Source organism: Staurois parvus, unplaced genomic scaffold (genome assembly GCF_062004578.1).
Source record: "Staurois parvus isolate SC_StPar_1 unplaced genomic scaffold, SC_StPar_1.0 ptg001869l, whole genome shotgun sequence".
Classification (NCBI taxonomy): Eukaryota; Metazoa; Chordata; class Amphibia; order Anura; family Ranidae; genus Staurois; species Staurois parvus.
The window spans coordinates 589,205-608,209 of NW_028319665.1; positions in this window are offsets into that span (position 1 = coordinate 589,205).

Sequence of the window (19,005 nt, forward strand, 5' to 3'; positions counted from 1 at the left end):
GTGATTATCAGTGTAACAGCAATAGTTTGAACTGTCATGAATGGATTTCATTCATAACTGCTGTGCTTACTCTAGTGATGCTGTGATTGGCCCACAGCTATCACATGGTACAGGGTGCTGTGATTGTGCTGTTCTCATATTTGTTCTATAACTGTGCATTGTATTACCAATTCTTATTTCACCATGTCGTTTCTATGCATTGATCTGTTTGCTGCCATCTGCTGGTCAGAATTTGCATGCTGCACGCCTCTTCTCTTGTTAGTAAAGCTTTTTCTCTGCTGGGCGTGGTTTTAGGCAGCCTTGGTTCTGGTCACTTCCTGCAGCCATTTTATGTGCTTCATAGCTGTGTGACAGGACATTCAATACCCTGGGCTTGTGAAAGCATCAGTTTTTGACCAGCAGTTAGCCTCAGGAAAGATATCACAGGACAGCATCAATACCTCTACTACCTTACAGTATTGTATCACCGCTTGTCGCTGTATTTGGATCAAGTAAACCCACGCTGATTCATTCCCGTGTATACGTTTTGGATCCATCTAACCTGAGCATCTGCCGGTCCGGTCTGCTCCACTGCTTGGATACGAAGGTAGGAAGTTACGCAGCCATATTACCTTCATTCGCCTTCATGTGGGGACAGAACAGTGATTGGCTCAAATATCATGTGATGGCTATGGGCCAATCACAGCATCACTAAAGGAATCGCAGCTGTTATGAATTAAATGTGTTCTGTCAGGGAATGTCTGAATCATTTAGTCAGCTGCATCGATCGTTTAAATTGATCGATGAACAATACACTATATTGCCCACAGTATTATTGAGATGGCCCCGCCCTTTGCAGCTATAACAGCTTCATCTCTTCTGGGAAGGCCGTCCACAAGGTTTAGGAGGGTGTCTATGGGAAGGTTGGACCATTCTTCCAGAAGCACATTTGTCAGGTCAGGCACTGATGTCGGGGGAGGAGGCCTGGCTCACAGTCTCCACTCTAATTCATCCCAAAGGTGTTCTATGGGGTTGAGGTCAGGACTCTGTGCAGGACAGTCAAGTTCCTCCACCCCAAACTGGCTCCTCCATGTCTTTATGGACCTTGCTTTGTGCACTGGTGGGCAGGCATGTTGGAACAGGAAGGGGACATCCCCAAACTCTTCCCACAAATGTGGGAGCATGAAATTGTCCAAAATGTCGCCTTAAGAGGTCCCTTCACTGGAACTAGGGGGCCAAGCCCAACCCCTGAAAAACAACCCCACACCATAATCCCCCCTCCACCAAACTTTACACTTGGCACAATGCAGTCAGGCAAGTACTGTTCTCCTGGCAACCACCAAACCCAGACACGTCCATCAGATTACCTGACAGAGAAGCGTGATTGGTCACTCCAGAGAACACGTCTCCACTGCTCTAGAGTCCAGTGGCGGCGTGCTTTACGCCACAGCATCTGACACTTTGCATTGCACTTGGTGATGGAAGGCTTGGCTGCAGCTGCTCGGCCATGGAAACCCATTCCATGAAGCTCTCTACGCACTGTTGTTGGGCTCATCTGAAGGCCACACCAAGTTCACCAAGGCCACACCTCTCAGCAGATAGCTTAGGGTGTCTACTTTCCAAAATGGGGTCATTTGGGGGTGTTTGTACTATCCTGGTATTTTAGCACCTCAAGAAATGTGATGAGCAGTCAGCAAATAAAAGCTGTTTAACCATTTCAATACCGGGCAATTTTCCCCCTTCCTGCCCCCCAGGCCAGTTTTCAGGTTTCAGCGCTCTCACACTTTGAATGACAATTGCGCGGTCATACAACATTGTACCCAAACTAAAATTTTATCATTTTCTTCACACAACTAGAGCTTTCTTTTGGTGGTATTTAATCACCACTGGGGTTTTTATTTTTTGCTAAATTAACAAAAAAAAGACCAAAAATTTTGAAAAAAAACCACATTTTTCTTTGTTTCTGTTATAAAAGTTTACAAATAAATAATTGTTCTTCATAAATTTAGGCCGAGATGTATTCTGCTACATGTCTTTGGTGAAAATAACCCAAATTAGGATGTATTATTTAGTTTGTAGGAAAATTATAGAGTTTACAAACTATGGTATAGATCTGAATATTGATCAATCCTGAAGTACTGACAGCCAATCTAATTTCTTGAGGTCCAAGAATGTCAGAATAGTACAGATATCCCCCAAATGTCAGGATGGTACAGATATCCCCCAAATGTCAGGACAGTACAGATATCCCCCAAATGTCAGGACAGTACAGATATCCCCACAAATGTCAGGACAGTACAGATATCCCCCAAATGTCAGGACAGTACAGATATCCCCCAAATGTCAGGACGGTACAGATATCCCCCCAAATGTCAGGACGGTACAGATATCCCCCAAATGTCAGGACGGTACAGATATCCCCCAAATGTCAGGACGGTACAGATATCCCCCAAATGTCAGGACGGTACAGATATCCCCCAAATGTCAGGACGGTACAGATATCCCCCAAATGTCAGAACAGTACAGATATCCCCCAAATGTCAGGACGGTACAGATATCCCCCAAATGTCAGGATAGTGCAGATATCCCCCAAATGTCAGAACAGGACAGATATCCCCCAAATGTCAGAACAGTACAGATATCCCCCAAATGACCCCTTTTTGCAGAGTAGACAGTCCGACGTACTTCATAAGAGGCATGGTGAGTTTTTTGAAGTTGTATTTTTTTTGTCATAATTTTTCGGAAAATTAAAAAATTTAAAAAATTATTTTCACTATTTTTTTTTTTACATACTGTCACCAGTGCAGTACAGCGTCATCATATAACTGGCATGGCGGTGATCAGGGACACTGACTGGTGACAGTATAAAAAAATATATATATATATTTTGTTTTTAATTTTTTTTATTTTTTTATTATTTTTAATTGTTTATTACATTTTTTTTATTTTTTTTAAAGATTTTTTTTTCATTTTTTACTATGACCAAAGTAGTACAATGTTACCAGAGTAACATTGTACTACTTTGGGGAAGTGATCAGTATTTTTTTTTTTTTTTTACACAATTTGCTTATAGCAAAGAATTACTTTGCTATAAGCAAGCATTTACCTGAATGACATCGATTCATTCAGGGTTTTATTTTTTTGTTTTTTTTTTGTGCTTAGCTGTGATTTGGTCACAGCTAATCACATGACATGTGCATGTGATTAGCTGTGACCATTCACAGCTAGGCACTAGTATACAATGGATGGCATGAATGAAGCCATCCATTGTATACAACTGTCATGTGACCTGCTGTGATTGGTCACAGCAGGTCACATGGTACCAGCAACGGGAGCCGGTACTCGGATCTGTCATCAGCCATGTCCGAGGTGCATGGCCGGTGACAGATCGCGCTGCTGCGCCGCTCTGCATTAGCGCAAACTGCGCATGTGCGGGAGCACGCCAAATGGCGTGCACCCGGAATGCAGCAACACATTTGAAGCCGCCAAACGGCCATTGGCCAGGCGGCTTATGGTTAAATTCCATTATCTATACCAGGCATATCCAAAGTCTGGCCCGTCGGCCAATTGCGGCCCGTGTTCCGGTTTAATACGGCCCCACAGGTAATTTGGCAATATCTAAAAAGGAGAAATGCGCCTCTAAGTGCTATATGTGGTCCATTTATTGAGGAACATAATGAGAAACACATGATGAAAGAAAACGAAAGGCTTAGGCATATGTGGTGAAAGCGAAGGACATGGCGGCGTCCTCAATGTATACGCCGTAATAAGCGCTGGAGGAGACTCGGGATGTTCACAGGGAGCCAGCCGGCATGTGTGAGATCCAAAGATGGTGTCCAGAGTCCACCCTGGAGTGCAATGTTGATGTTGGCGTGATGATGTAGGGATGTCCAGCATGCAATGCGATGTATTTCGGAGCATGCTTGAGGCCGATGAAAGGCAAAGGTGCGCTCCCTTCTCAAGCATTGAAGGAAATTAGTGAGAGTAATTTCACTTTTTTTTTTTAGTGGGAGAAACAAGTACAGATTTCAAATATGTCATGACTAGTATCAGTCGCTCCTTTTTCCGTTCATTTTTTTTGCCGCAAAATGTTCGGTCCTCACGCATGTTCACTTCATCAAATCTGGCCCTCTTTGAAAAAAGTTTGGACACCCCTGATCTATACCATAGTTTGTAGACGCTATCAGGGGCAGACTGACCATTCGAGAACTGCCCGAGGGCCCAGAGTCAGTAGGGGGCCCCATGAGATGCCCCTGGTACCTTTTTATAGGCTTTTTTGGGTGTGTTTTGAGTGTGGGCGAGGACACAGGGGCCCCATGATCCCCTATTTCCTGGGGGCCCCATGGACAGTCTGCCCCTGGATGCTATAACTTTTACACAAAGCAATCAATATACACTTATTGGGATTTTTTAATCAAAAACATGGAGCAGAATACATTTTGGCCTAAATTTATAACCAACTTTGAGTTTACTATATATTTTTTATAGCTGAAAGTAAAAAATATCATTTTTCTTCAAAATTTTCAGTATTTTTTTGTTTATAGCATGAAGAATAAAAAGTGCACAGGTGATCACATACCACCGAAAGAAAGCTCTATTTGTGTGAAAAAAGGACATAATCTTTTTTGGGGTACAGCGTTGCATGACCGCGCAATTGTCAGTTGAATTAGTGCAGCGCCGAGTAGCAAAAAGAGGCGTGGTCATTAAGGGGGGTAAATCCTCAGGAGGGCGAGGGGTTACATTGTTTAATCTCAGGTGATCTGTAATCACACAATTATCTCCGGAGATCACAGGCAGCCCCTCCCCCCTTCACACAAATCTCAGCTGTTCTCAGAGGAAAAACTTCTGTTTTCTTCTTCTGAGAACAAATGTCTTCCACCTCATAAACAGGGAGACAGAGGAGAAAATTTTTCACAAAGAACTGAAATGAGATCAATTATATCTGCTTAACCCCCTTCAATCCCGGGAACTTTTACCCCCTTCCTGCCCAGGCCAATATTCTGCTTTCAGCGCTCTCACACTTTGAATGACAATTGCGCGGTCATGCAATGCTGTACCCAAACTAAATCTTTATCATTTTGTTCACACAACTAGAGCTTTCTTTTGGTGGTATTTAATCACCACTGGAGTTTTTAATTTTTGTTAAATTGACAAAAAAAAGACCAAAAATTTCTGAAAAAAAACCCACATTATCTTGGTTTCTGTTATAAAAGTTTGCAAATAAATAATTGTTCTTCATAAATTTAGGCCGAGATGTATTCTGCTACATGTCTTTGGTGAAAATAACCCAAATCAGTGTTTATGATTTAGTCTGTAGGAGAGTTATAGAGTTCACAAACTATGGTATAGATCTGAAAACCGATCAATCCTGAAGTACTGACAGCCAATCTAATTTCTTGAGGCCCAAGAAAGTCAGAACAGTACAGATATCCCCCAAATGTCAGGACAGTACAGATATCCTCCAAATGTCAGGACGGTACAGATATTCCCCAAATATCAGAACGGTACAGATATCCCTCCAAATGTCAGGACAGTACAGATATCCCCCAAGTGTCAGAACAGGACAGATATCCCCCAAATGTGAGGACGGTACAGATATCCCCCAAATGTCAGGACAGGACAGATATCCCCCAAATGTCAGCACAGTACAGATATCCCCCAAATGTCAGAACAGTACAGATATCCCCCCAAATGGCAGGACGGTACAGATATCCCCCAAATGTCAGGACGGTACAGATATCCCCCAAATGTCAGGACGGTACAGATATCCCCCAAATGTCAGGACAGTACAGATATCCCCCAAATGTCAGAACGGTACAGATATCCTCCAAATGTCAGGACAGTACAGATATCCCCCAAATGTCAGGACAATACAGAGATCCCCCAAATGTCAGGACAGTACAGATATCCCCCAAGTGTCAGAACAGGACAGATATCCCCCAAATGTCAGGACGGTACAGATATCCCCCAAATGTGAGGACGGTACAGATATCTCCCAAATGTCAGGACGGTACAGATATCCCCCAAATGTCAGGACGGTACAGATATCCCCCAAGTGTCAGAACAGGACAGATATCCCCCAAATGTCAGGACAGTACAGATATCCCCCAAATGTGAGGACGGTACAGATATCCCCCAAATGTCAGAACAGTACAGATATCCCCCAAATGTCAGGACAGTACAGATATCCCCCAAATGTCAGGACAGGACAGATATCCCCCAAATGTCAGCACAGTACAGATATCCCCCAAATGTCAGAACTAGAGATGAGCGAAGTATTGAAAAATTCGATTCGACTGATTCGGCGAATTCGTGGACAATATTCGATTCCAGTCGAATATATTCGCTGTGAATTTAACTTAAAAAAGGGTGTTTCTAGGCTTCAGAGAGACTTAATATTAGTGCAGAACACTGTACCTTTAATTTAAATGCCCTTGGAGTCTGCTGGGGAAGAGAAATAATACTGTCAGTCAGTATGACATGCAGATGAGTGCCGTCGATCTTAGAATCACCGCACATTTCACTCATTTGGCCAGTCACGGGGCCAAAACCAGAGTGTGGAGCCACAGTGTGGCGGTGGAGGCAGCAGCAATGGGAGGCCATACAGCAACCTATGACAAAATGGAAACCAGCAGGAGTGTGAGGAGACCTGAAAGTGGCACATGGCAGAGTGGGAGCAATGGGAGGCGGTACAGGGACCCAGGTCACACTGTGGGCTCAGCAGCAGCGTGATCAGGCGGTACGGGGGCCCATGGCCGATTTGGGGCCTGGCAGCACCTATGGGAGGCCTGTAATCTGCCAGCAACCTATGTCAAAATGGAAAACCGCAGGAGTGTGAGGAGACCTCAAAGTGGCACATGGCAGAGTGGAAGCAATGGGAGGCCGTACAGGGACCCAGGTCACACTGTGGGCTCAGCAGCAGCGTGACCAGGCGGTACGGGGGCCCATGGCCGATTTGGGGCCTGGCGGCACCTATGGGAGGCCTGTAATCTGCCAGCAACCTATGTCAAAATGGAAAACCACAGGAGTGTGAGGAGACCTCAAAGTGGCACATGGCAGAGTGGAAGCAATGGGAGGCCGTACAGGGACCCAGGTCACACTGTGGGACCAGCAGCAGCGTGACCAGGCGGTACGGGGGCCCATGGCCGATTTGGGGCCTGGCGGCACCTATGGGAGGCCTGTAATCTGCCAGCAACCTATGTCAAAATGGAAAAGCACAGGAGTGTGAGGAGACCTCAAAGTGGCACATGGCAGAGTGGAAGCAATGGGAGGCCGTACAGGGACCCAGGTCACACTGTGGGCTCAGCAGCAGCGTGACCAGGCGGTACGGGGGCCCATGGCCGATTTGGGGCCTGGCGGCACCTATGGGAGGCCCGTAATCTGCCAGCACCCTATGACAAAATGGAACCCTGGGCTGGGGCAGGCAGAACCGCCGTATCTTTATCACGGTTTTCCCAGGCCACCGAATGGCGACGCTGCATATGCTGACGCAACGCTATAGTCCCAACATGGGCCCCCTGGCCACGCTTGACTTTCTGGCCACATAGTCGACATACGGCTATGTTTACTTCCTCGGGCGGCTTGACGAAAAATTGCCACACCGCCGAGTAGGAAACTTTGCCCCCGCTACTCCTCACTGGCTGACTGCTACTTCCTCCGTGCACACCGGCACCACTACTGGCCGTGGTGGTAGGCTGCAGTGGAGCTGGTGCTCTACTCCGCGGCTGTTTGCCTCCACAGACACTGCTGCGACCCTGCTGCCTCCTGGCAGCAGCAATGGGAGGCCGTACAGGGACCCATGAGAGACTCTGGACTTGGCAGCAGCATGAGGAGGCGGTATATAGGGGCCCATGGCAGATTAGGGGCCTGGCAGCAGCTATGGGAGGCCCGTAATCTGCCAGCACCCTATGTCAAAAAATTCAACACAACAGCAGTGTGTGAGGAGACCTGAAAGTGGCACATGGCAGAGTGGAAGCAATGGGAGGCGGTACAGGGACCTAGGTCACACTGTGGGACCAGCAGCAGCGTGACCAGGCGGTACGGGGGCCCATGGCCGAATTGGGGCCTGGCGGCACCTATGGGAGGCCTGTAATCTGCCAGCAACCTATGTCAAAATGTAAAACCGCAGGAGTGTGAGGAGACCTCAAAGTGGCACATGGCAGAGTGGAAGCAATGGGAGGCCGTACAGGGACCCAGGTCACACTGTGGGCTCAGCAGCAGCGTGACCAGGCGGTACGGGGGCCCATGGCCGATTTGGGGCCTGGCGGCACCTATGGGAGGCCTGTAATCTGCCAGCAACCTATGTCAAAATGGAAAAGCACAGGAGTGTGAGGAGACCTCAAAGTGACACATGGCAGAGTGGAAGCAATGGGAGGCCGTACAGGGACCCAGGTCACACTGTGGGCTCAGCAGCAGCGTGACCAGGCGGTACGGGGGCCCATGGCCGATTTGGGGCCTGGCGGCACCTATGGGAAGCCTGTAATCTGCCAGCAACCTATGTCAAAATAGAAAAGCACAGGAGTGTGAGGAGACCTCAAAGTGGCACATGGCAGAGTGGAAGCAATGGGAGGCCGTACAGGGACCCAGGTCACACTGTGGGCCCAGCAGCAGCGTGACCAGGCGGTACGGGGGCCCATGGCCGATTTGGGGCCTGGCGGCACCTATGGAAGGCCTGTAATCTGCCAGCAACCTATGTCAAAATGGAAAAGCACAGGAGTGTGAGGAGACCTCAAAGTGGCACATGGCAGAGTGGAAGCAATGGGAGGCCGTACAGGGACCCAGGTCACACTGTGGGCTCAGCAGCAGCGTGACCAGGCGGTACGGGGGCCCATGGCCGATTTGGGGCCTGGCGGCACCTATGGGAGCCATGTAATCTGCCAGCAACCTATGTCAAAATGGAAAAGCAGAGGAGTGTGAGGAGACCTCAAAGTGGCACATGGCAGAGTAGAAGCAATGGGAGGCCGTACAGGGACCCAGGTCACACTGTGGGCTCAGCAGCAGCGTGACCAGGCGGTACGGGGGCCCATGGCCGATTTGGGGCCTGGCGGCACCTATGGGAGGCCTGTAATCTGCCAGCAACCTATGTCAAAATGGAAAACCACAGGAGTGTGAGGAGACCTCAAAGTGGCACATGGCAGAGTGGAAGCAATGGGAGGCCGTACAGGGACAAAGGTCACACTGTGGGCCCAGCAGCAGCGTGACCAGGCGGTACGGGGGCCCATGGCCGATTTGGGGCCTGGCGGCACCTATGGAAGGCCTGTAATCTGCCAGCAACCTATGTCAAAATGGAAAACCACAGGAGTGTGAGGAGACCTCAAAGTGGCACATGGCAGAGTGGAAGCAATGGGAGGCCGTACAGGGACCCAGGTCACACTGTGGGACCAGCAGCAGCGTGACCAGGCGGTACGGGGGCCCATGGCCGATTTGGGGCCTGGCGGCACCTATGGGAGGCCTGTAATCTGCCAGCAACCTATGTCAAAATGGAAAAGCACAGGAGTGTGAGGAGACCTCAAAGTGACACATGGCAGAGTGGAAGCAATGGGAGGCCGTACAGGGACCCAGGTCACACTGTGGGACCAGCAGCAGCGTGACCAGGCGGTACGGGGGCCCATGGCCGATTTGGGGCCTGGCGGCACCTATGGGAGGCCTGTAATCTGCCAGCAACCTATGTCAAAATGGAAAACCACAGGAGTGTGAGGAGACCTCAAAGTGGCACATGGCAGAGTGGAAGCAATGGGAGGCCGTACAGGGACCCAGGTCACACTGTGGGCTCAGCAGCAGCGTGACCAGGCGGTACGGGGGCCCATGGCCGATTTGGGGCCTGGCGGCACCTATGGGAGGCCTGTAATCTGCCAGCAACCTATGTCAAAATGGAAAAGCACAGGAGTGTGAGGAGACCTCAAAGTGGCACATGGCAGAGTGGAAGCAATGGGAGGCCGTACAGGGACCCAGGTCACACTGTGCGCCCAGCAGCAGCGTGATCAGGCGGTATATAGGGGCCCATGGCCGATAAGGGGCCTGGCGGCACCTATGGAAGGCCTGTAATCTGCCAGCAACCTATGTCAAAATGGAAAAGCACAGGAGTGTGAGGAGACCTCAAAGTGACACATGGCAGAGTGGAAGCAATGGGAGGCCGTACAGGGACCCAGGTCACACTGTGGGACAAGCAGCAGCGTGACCAGGCGGTACGGGGGCCCATGGCCGATTTGGGGCCTGGCGGCACCTATGGGAGGCCTGTAATCTGCCAGCAACCTATGTCAAAATGGAAAAGCACAGGAGTGTGAGGAGACCTCAAAGTGACACATGGTAGAGTGGAAGCAATGGGAGGCCGTACAGGGACCCAGGTCACACTGTGGGACCAGCAGCAGCGTGACCAGGCGGTACGGGGGCCCATGGCCGATTTGGGGCCTGGCGGCACCTATGGAAGGCCTGTAATCTGCCAGCAACCTATGTCAAAATGGAAAAGCACAGGAGTGTGAGGAGACCTCAAAGTGACACATGGCAGAGTGGAAGCAATGGGAGGCCGTACAGGGACCCAGGTCACACTGTGGGCTCAGCAGCAGCGTTACCAGGCGGTACGGGGGCCCATGGCCGATTTGGGGCCTGGCGGCACCTATGGGAGGCCTGTAATCTGCCAGCAACCTATGTCAAAATGGAAAAGCACAGGAGTGTGAGGAGACCTCAAAGTGACACATGGCAGAGTGGAAGCAATGGGAGGCCGTACAGGGACCCAGGTCACACTGTGGGCTCAGCAGCAGTGTGACCAGGCGGTACGGGGGCCCATGGCCGATTTGGGGCCTGGCGGCACCTATGGGAGGCCCGTAATCTGCCAGCACCCTATGACAAAATGGAACCCTGGGCTGGGGCAGGCAGAACCGCAGTATCTTTATCACGGTTTTCCCAGGCCACCGAATGGCGACGCTGCATATGCTGACGCAACGCTGTAGTCCCAACATGGGCCCCCTGGCCACGCTTGACTTTCTGGCCACATAGTCGACATACGGCTATGTTTACTTCCTCGGGCGGCTTGACGAAAAATTGCCACACCGCCGAGTAGGAAACTTTGCCCCCGCTACTCCTCACTGGCTGACTGCTACTTCCTCCGTGCACACCGGCACCACTACTGGCCGTGGTGGTAGGCTGCAGTGGAGCTGGTGCTCTACTCCGTGGCCGTTTGCCTCCACAGACACTGCTGCGACCCTGCTGCCTCCTGGCAGCAGCAATGGGAGGCCGTACAGGGACCCATGAGAGACTCTGGACTTGGCAGCAGCATGAGGAGGCGGTATATAGGGGCCTATGGCAGATTAGGGGCCTGGCAGCAGCTATGGGAGGCCCGTAATCTGCCAGCACCCTATGTCAAAAAATACAACACAACAGCAGTGTGTGAGGAGACCTGAAAGTGGCACATGGCAGAGTGGAAGCAATGGGAGGCCGTACAGGGACCTAGGTCACACTGTGGGACCAGCAGCAGCGTGACCAGGCGGTACGGGGGCCCATGGCCGATTTGGGGCCTGGCGGCACCTATGGGAGGCCTGTAATCTGCCAGCAACCTATGTCAAAATGTAAAACCGCAGGAGTGTGAGGAGACCTCAAAGTGGCACATGGCAGAGTGGAAGCAATGGGAGGCCGTACAGGGACCCAGGTCACACTGTGGGCTCAGCAGCAGCGTGACCAGGCGGTACGGGGGCCCATGGCCGATTTGGGGCCTGGCGGCACCTATGGGAGGCCTGTAATCTGCCAGCAACCTATGTCAAAATGGAAAAGCACAGGAGTGTGAGGAGACCTCAAAGTGACACATGGCAGAGTGGAAGCAATGGGAGGCCGTACAGGGACCCAGGTCACACTGTGGGCTCAGCAGCAGCGTGACCAGGCGGTACGGGGGCCAATGGCCGATTTGGGGCCTGGCGGCACCTATGGGAGGCCTGTAATCTGCCAGCAACCTATGTCAAAATGGAAAAGCACAGGAGTGTGAGGAGACCTCAAAGTGGGACATGGCAGAGTGGAAGCAATGGGAGGCCGTACAGGGACCCAGGTCACACTGTGAGCCCAGCAGCAGCGTGACCAGGCGGTACGGGGGCCCATGGCCGATTTGGGGCCTGGCGGCACCTATGGAAGGCCTGTAATCTGCCAGCAACCTATGTCAAAATGGAAAAGCACAGGAGTGTGAGGAGACCTCAAAGTGGCACATGGCAGAGTGGAAGCAATGGGAGGCCGTACAGGGACCCAGGTCACACTGTGGGCTCAGCAGCAGCGTGACCAGGCGGTACGGGGGCCCATGGCCGATTTGGGGCCTGGCGGCACCTATGGGAGGCCAGTAATCTGCCAGCAACCTATGTCAAAATGGAAAACCACAGGAGTGTGAGGAGACCTCAAAGTGGCACATGGCAGAGTGGAAGCAATGGGAGGCCGTACAGGGACCCAGGTCACACTGTGGGCTCAGCAGCAGCGTGACCAGGCGGTACGGGGGCCCATGGCCGATTTGGGGCCTGGCGGCACCTATGGGAGGCCTGTAATCTGCCAGCAAACTATGTCAAAATGGAAAAGCACAGGAGTGTGAGGAGACCTCAAAGTGGCACATGGCAGAGTGGAAGCAATGGGAGGCCGTACAGGGACCCAGGTCACACTGTGGGCCCAGCAGCAGCGTGACCAGGCGGTACGGGGGCCCATGGCCGATTTGGGGCCTGGCGGCACCTATGGAAGGCCTGTAATCTGCCAGCAACCTATGTCAAAATGGAAAAGCACAGGAGTGTGAGGAGACCTCAAAGTGACACATGGCAGAGTGGAAGCAATGGGAGGCCGTACAGGGACCCAGGTCACACTGTGGGACCAGCAGCAGCGTGACCAGGCGGTACGGGGGCCCATGGCCGATTTGGGGCCTGGCGGCACCTATGGGAGGCCTGTAATCTGCCAGCAACCTATGTCAAAATGGAAAAGCACAGGAGTGTGAGGCGACCTCAAAGTGACACATGGCAGAGTGGAAGCAATGGGAGGCCGTACAGGGACCCAGGTCACACTGTGGGACCAGCAGCAGCGTGACCAGGCGGTACGGGGGCCCATGGCCGATTTGGGGCCTGGCGGCACCTATGGAAGGCCTGTAATCTGCCAGCAACCTATGTCAAAATGGAAAAGCACAGGAGTGTGAGGAGACCTCAAAGTGACACATGGCAGAGTGGAAGCAATAAGAGGCCGTACAGGGACCCAGGTCACACTGTGGGCTCAGCAGCAGCGTTACCAGGCGGTACGGGGGCCCATGGCCGATTTGGGGCCTGGCGGCACCTATGGGAGGCCTGTAATCTGCCAGCAACCTATGTCAAAATGGAAAAGCACAGGAGTGTGAGGAGACCTCAAAGTGGCACATGGCAGAGTGGAAGCAATGGGAGGCCGTACAGGGACCCAGGTCACACTGTGGGCTCAGCAGCAGCGTGACCAGGCGGTACGGGGGCCCATGGCCGATTTGGGGCCTGGCGGCACCTATGGGAGGCCCGTAATCTGCCAGCACCCTATGACAAAATGGAACCCTGGGCTGGGGCAGGCAGAACCGCCGTATCTTTATCACGGTTTTCCCAGGCCACCGAATGGCGACGCTGCATATGCTGACGCAACGCTGTAGTCCCAACATGGGCCCCCTGGCCACGCTTGACTTTCTGGCCACATAGTCGACATACGGCTATGTTTACTTCCTCGGGCGGCTTGACGAAAAATTGCCACACCGCCGAGTAGGAAACTTTGCCCCCGCTACTCCTCACTGGCTGACTGCTACTTCCTCCGTGCACACCGGCACCACTACTGGCCGTGGTGGTAGGCTGCAGTGGAGCTGGTGCTCTACTCCGTGGCCGTTTGCCTCCACAGACACTGCTGCGACCCTGCTGCCTCCTGGCAGCAGCAATGGGAGGCCGTACAGGGACCCATGAGAGACTCTGGACTTGGCAGCAGCATGAGGAGGCGGTATATAGGGGCCCATGGAAGATTAGGGGCCTGGCAGCACCTATGGGAGGCCCGTAATCTGCCAGCACCCTATGTCAAAAAATTCAACACAACAGCAGTGTGTGAGGAGACCTGAAAGTGGCACATGGCAGAGTGGAAGCAATGGGAGGCCGTACAGGGACCTAGGTCACACTGTGGGACCAGCAGCAGCGTGACCAGGCGGTACGGGGACCCATGGCCGATTTGGGGCCTGGCGGCACCTATGGGAGGCCTGTAATCTGCCAGCAACCTATGTCAAAATGGAAAAGCACAGGAGTGTGAGGAGACCTCAAAGTGACACATGGCAGAGTGGAAGCAATGGGAGGCCGTACAGGGACCCAGGTCACACTGTGGGCTCAGCAGCAGCGTGACCAGGCGGTACGGGGGCCCATGGCCGATTTGGGGCCTGGCGGCACCTATGGGAGGCCTGTAATCTGCCAGCAACCTATGTCAAAATGGAAAAGCACAGGAGTGTGAGGAGACCTCAAAGTGGCACATGGCAGAGTGGGAGCAATGGGAGGCCGTACAGGGACCCAGGTCACACTGTGGGCTCAGCAGCAGCGTGACCAGGCGGTACGGGGGCCCATGGCCGATTTGGGGCCTGGCGGCACCTATGGGAGGCCCGTAATCTGCCAGCACCCTATGACAAAATGGAACCCTGGGCTGGGGCAGGCAGAACCGCCGTATCTTTATCACGGTTTTCCCAGGCCACCGAATGGCGACGCTGCATATGCTGACGCAACGCTGTAGTCCCAACATGGGCCCCCTGGCCACGCTTGACTTTCTGGCCACATAGTCGACATACGGCTATGTTTACTTCCTCGGGCGGCTTGACGAAAAATTGCCACACCGCCGAGTAGGAAACTTTGCCCCCGCTACTCCTCACTGGCTGACTGCTACTTCCTCCGTGCACACCGGCACCACTACTGGCCGTGGTGGTAGGCTGCAGTGGAGCTGGTGCTCTACTCCGTGGCCGTTTGCCTCCACAGACACTGATGCGACCCTGCTGCCTCCTGGCAGCAGCAATGGGAGGCCGTACAGGGACCCATGAGAGACTCTGGACTTGGCAGCAGCATGAGGAGGCGGTATATAGGGGCCCATGGCAGATTAGGGGCCTGGCAGCAGCTATGGGAGGCCCGTAATCTGCCAGCACCCTATATCAAAAAATTCAACACAACAGCAGTGTGTGAGGAGACCTGAAAGTGGCACATGGCAGAGTGGAAGCAATGGGAGGCCGTACAGGGACCTAGGTCACACTGTGGGACCAGCAGCAGCGTGACCAGGCGGTACGGGGGCCCATGGCCGATTTGGGGCCTGGCGGCACCTATGGGAGGCCTGTAATCTGCCAGCAACCTATGTCAAAATGTAAAACCGCAGGAGTGTGAGGAGACCTCAAAGTGGCACATGGCAGAGTGGAAGCAATGGGAGGCCGTACAGGGACCCAGGTCACACTGTGGGCTCAGCAGCAGCGTGACCAGGCGGTACGGGGGCCCATGGCCGATTTGGGGCCTGGCGGCACCTATGGGAGGCCTGTAATCTGCCAGCAACCTATGTCAAAATGGAAAAGCACAGGAGTGTGAGGAGACCTCAAAGTGACACATGGCAGAGTGGAAGCAATGGGAGGCCGTACAGGGACCCAGGTCACACTGTGGGCTCAGCAGCAGCGTGACCAGGCGGTACGGGGGCCCATGGCCGATTTGGGGCCTGGCGGCACCTATGGGAGGCCTGTAATCTGCCAGCAACCTATGTCAAAATGGAAAAGCACAGGAGTGTGAGGAGACCTCAAAGTGACACATGGCAGAGTGGAAGCAATGGGAGGCCGTACAGGGACCCAGGTCACACTGTGAGCCCAGCAGCAGCGTGACCAGGCGGTACGGGGGCCCATGGCCGATTTGGGGCCTGGCGGCACCTATGGGAGGCCTGTAATCTGCCAGCAACCTATGTCAAAATGGAAAACCACAGGAGTGTGAGGATACCTCAAAGTGGCACATGGCAGAGTGGAAGCAATGGGAGGCCGTACAGGGACCCAGGTCACACTGTGGGACCAGCAGCAGCGTGACCAGGCGGTACGGGGGCCCATGGCCGATTTGGGGCCTGGCGGCACCTATGGAAGGCCTGTAATCTGCCAGCAACCTATGTCAAAATGGAAAACCACAGGAGTGTGAGGAGACCTCAAAGTGGCACATGGCAGAGTGGAAGCAATGGGAGGCCGTACAGGGACCCAGGTCACACTGTGGGCTCAGCAGCAGCGTGACCAGGCGGTATGGGGGCCCATGGCCGATTTGGGGCCTGGCGGCACCTATGGGAGGCCCGTAATCTGCCAGCACCCTATGACAAAATGGAACCCTGGGCTGGGGCAGGCAGAACCGCCGTATCTTTATCACGGTTTTCCCAGGCCACCTAATGGCGACGCTGCATATGCTGACGCAACGCTGTAGTCCCAACATGGGCCCCCTGGCCACGCTTGACTTTCTGGCCACATAGTCGACATACGGCTATGTTTACTTCCTCGGGCGGCTTGACGAAAAATTGCCACACCGCCGAGTAGGAAACTTTGCCCCCGCTACTCCTCACTGGCTGACTGCTACTTCCTCCGTGCACACCGGCACCACTACTGGCCGTGGTGGTAGGCTGCAGTGGAGCTGGTGCTCTACTCCGCGGCCGTTTGCCTCCACAGACACTGCTGCGACCCTGCTGCCTCCTGGCAGCAGCAATGGGAGGCCGTACAGGGACCCATGAGAGACTCTGGACTTGGCAGCAGCATGAGGAGGCGGTATATAGGGGCCCATGGCAGATTAGGGGCCTGGCAGCAGCTATGGGAGGCCCGTAATCTGCCAGCACCCTATGTCAAAAAATTCAACACAACAGCAGTGTGCGAGGAGACCTGAAAGTGGCACATGGCAGAGTGGAAGCAATGGGAGGCTGTAAAGGGACCTAGGTCACACTGTGGGACCAGCAGCAGCGTGACCAGGCTGTACGGGGGCCCATGGCCGATTTGGGGCCTGGCGGCACCTATGGGAGGCCTGTAATCTGCCAGCAACCTATGTCAAAATGTAAAACCGCAGGAGTGTGAGGAGACCTCAAAGTGGCACATGGCAGAGTGGAAGCAATGGGAGGCCGTACAGGGACCCAGGTCACACTGTGGGCTCAGCAGCAGCGTGACCAGGCGGTACGGGGGCCCATGGCCGATTTGGGGCCTGGCGGCACCTATGGGAGGCCTGTAATCTGCCAGCAACCTATGTCAAAATGGAAAAGCAGAGGAGTGTGAGGAGACCTCAAAGTGGCACATGGCAGAGTGGAAGCAATGGGAGGCCGTACAGGGACCCAGGTCACACTGTGGGCTCAGCAGCAGCGTGACCAGGCGGTACGGGGGCCCATGGCCGATTTGGGGCCTGGCGGCACCTATGGGAGGCCTGTAATCTGCCAGCAACCTATGTCAAAATGGAAAACCACAGGAGTGTGAGGAGACCTCAAAGTGGCACATGGCAGAGTGGAAGCAATGGGAGGCCGTACAGGGACAAAGGTCACACTGTGGGCCCAGCAGCAGCGTGACCAGGCGGTACGGGGGCCCATGGCCGATTTGGGGCCTGGCGGCACCTATGGAAGGCCTGTAATCTGCCAGCAACCTATGTCAAAATGGAAAAGCACAGGAGTGTGAGGAGACCTCAAAGTGACACATGGCAGAGTGGAAGCAATGGGAGGCCGTACAGGGACCCAGGTCACACTGTGGGACCAGCAGCAGCGTGACCAGGCGGTACGGGGGCCCATGGCCGATTTGGGGCCTGGCGGCACCTATGGGAGGCCTGTAATCTGCCAGCAACCTATGTCAAAATGGAAAAGCACAGGAGTGTGAGGAGACCTCAAAGTGACACATGGCAGAGTGGAAGCAATGGGAGGCCGTACAGGGACCCAGGTCACACTGTGGGACCAGCAGCAGCGTGACCAGGCGGTACGGGGGCCCATGGCCGATTTGGGGCCTGGCGGCACCTATGGGAGGCCTGTAATCTGCCAGCAACCTATGTCAAAATGGAAAAGCACAGGAGTGTGAGGAGACCTCAAAGTGGCACATGGCAGAGTGGAAGCAATGGGAGGCCGTACAGGGACCCAGGTCACACTGTGGGCTCAGCAGCAGTGTGACCAGGCGGTACGGGGGCCCATGGCCGATTTGGGGCCTGGCGGCACCTATGGGAGACCTGTAATCTGCCAGCAACCTATGTCAAAATGGAAAAGCACAGGAGTGTGAGGAGACCTCAAAGTGGCACATGGCAGAGTGGGAGCAATGGGAGGCCGTACAGGGACCCAGGTCACACTGTGGGCTCAGCAGCAGCGTGACCAGGCGGTATGGGGGCCCATGGCCGATTTGGGGCCTGGCGGCACCTATGGGAGGCCCGTAATCTGCCAGCACCCTATGACAAAATGGAACCCTGGGCTGGGGCAGGCAGAACCGCCGTATCTTTATCACGGTTTTCCCAGGCCACCGAATGGCGACGCTGCATATGCTGACGCAACGCTGTAGTCTTAACATGGGCCCCCTGGCCACGCTTGACTTTCTGGCCACATAGTCGACATACGGCTATGTTTACTTCCTCGGGCGGCTTGACGAAAAATTGCCACACCGCCGAGTAGGAAACTTTGCCCCCGCTACTCCTCACTGGCTGACTGCTACTTCCTCCGTGCACACCGGCACCACTACTGGCCGTGGTGGTAGGCTGCAGTGGAGCTGGTGCTCTACTCCGTGGCCGTTTGCCTCCACAGACACTGCTGCGACCCTGCTGCCTCCTGGCAGCAGCAATGGGAGGCCGTACAGGGACCCATGAGAGACTCTGGACTTGGCAGCAGCATGAGGAGGCGGTATATAGGGGCCCATGGCAGATTAGGGGCCTGGCAGCAGCTATGGGAGGCCCGTAATCTGCCAGCACCCTATGTCAAAAAATTCAACACAACAGCAGTGTGTGAGGAGACCTGAAAGTGGCACATGGCAGAGTGGAAGCAATGGGAGGCCGTACAGGGACCTAGGTCACACTGTGGGACCAGCAGCAGCGTGACCAGGCATACGGGGGCCCA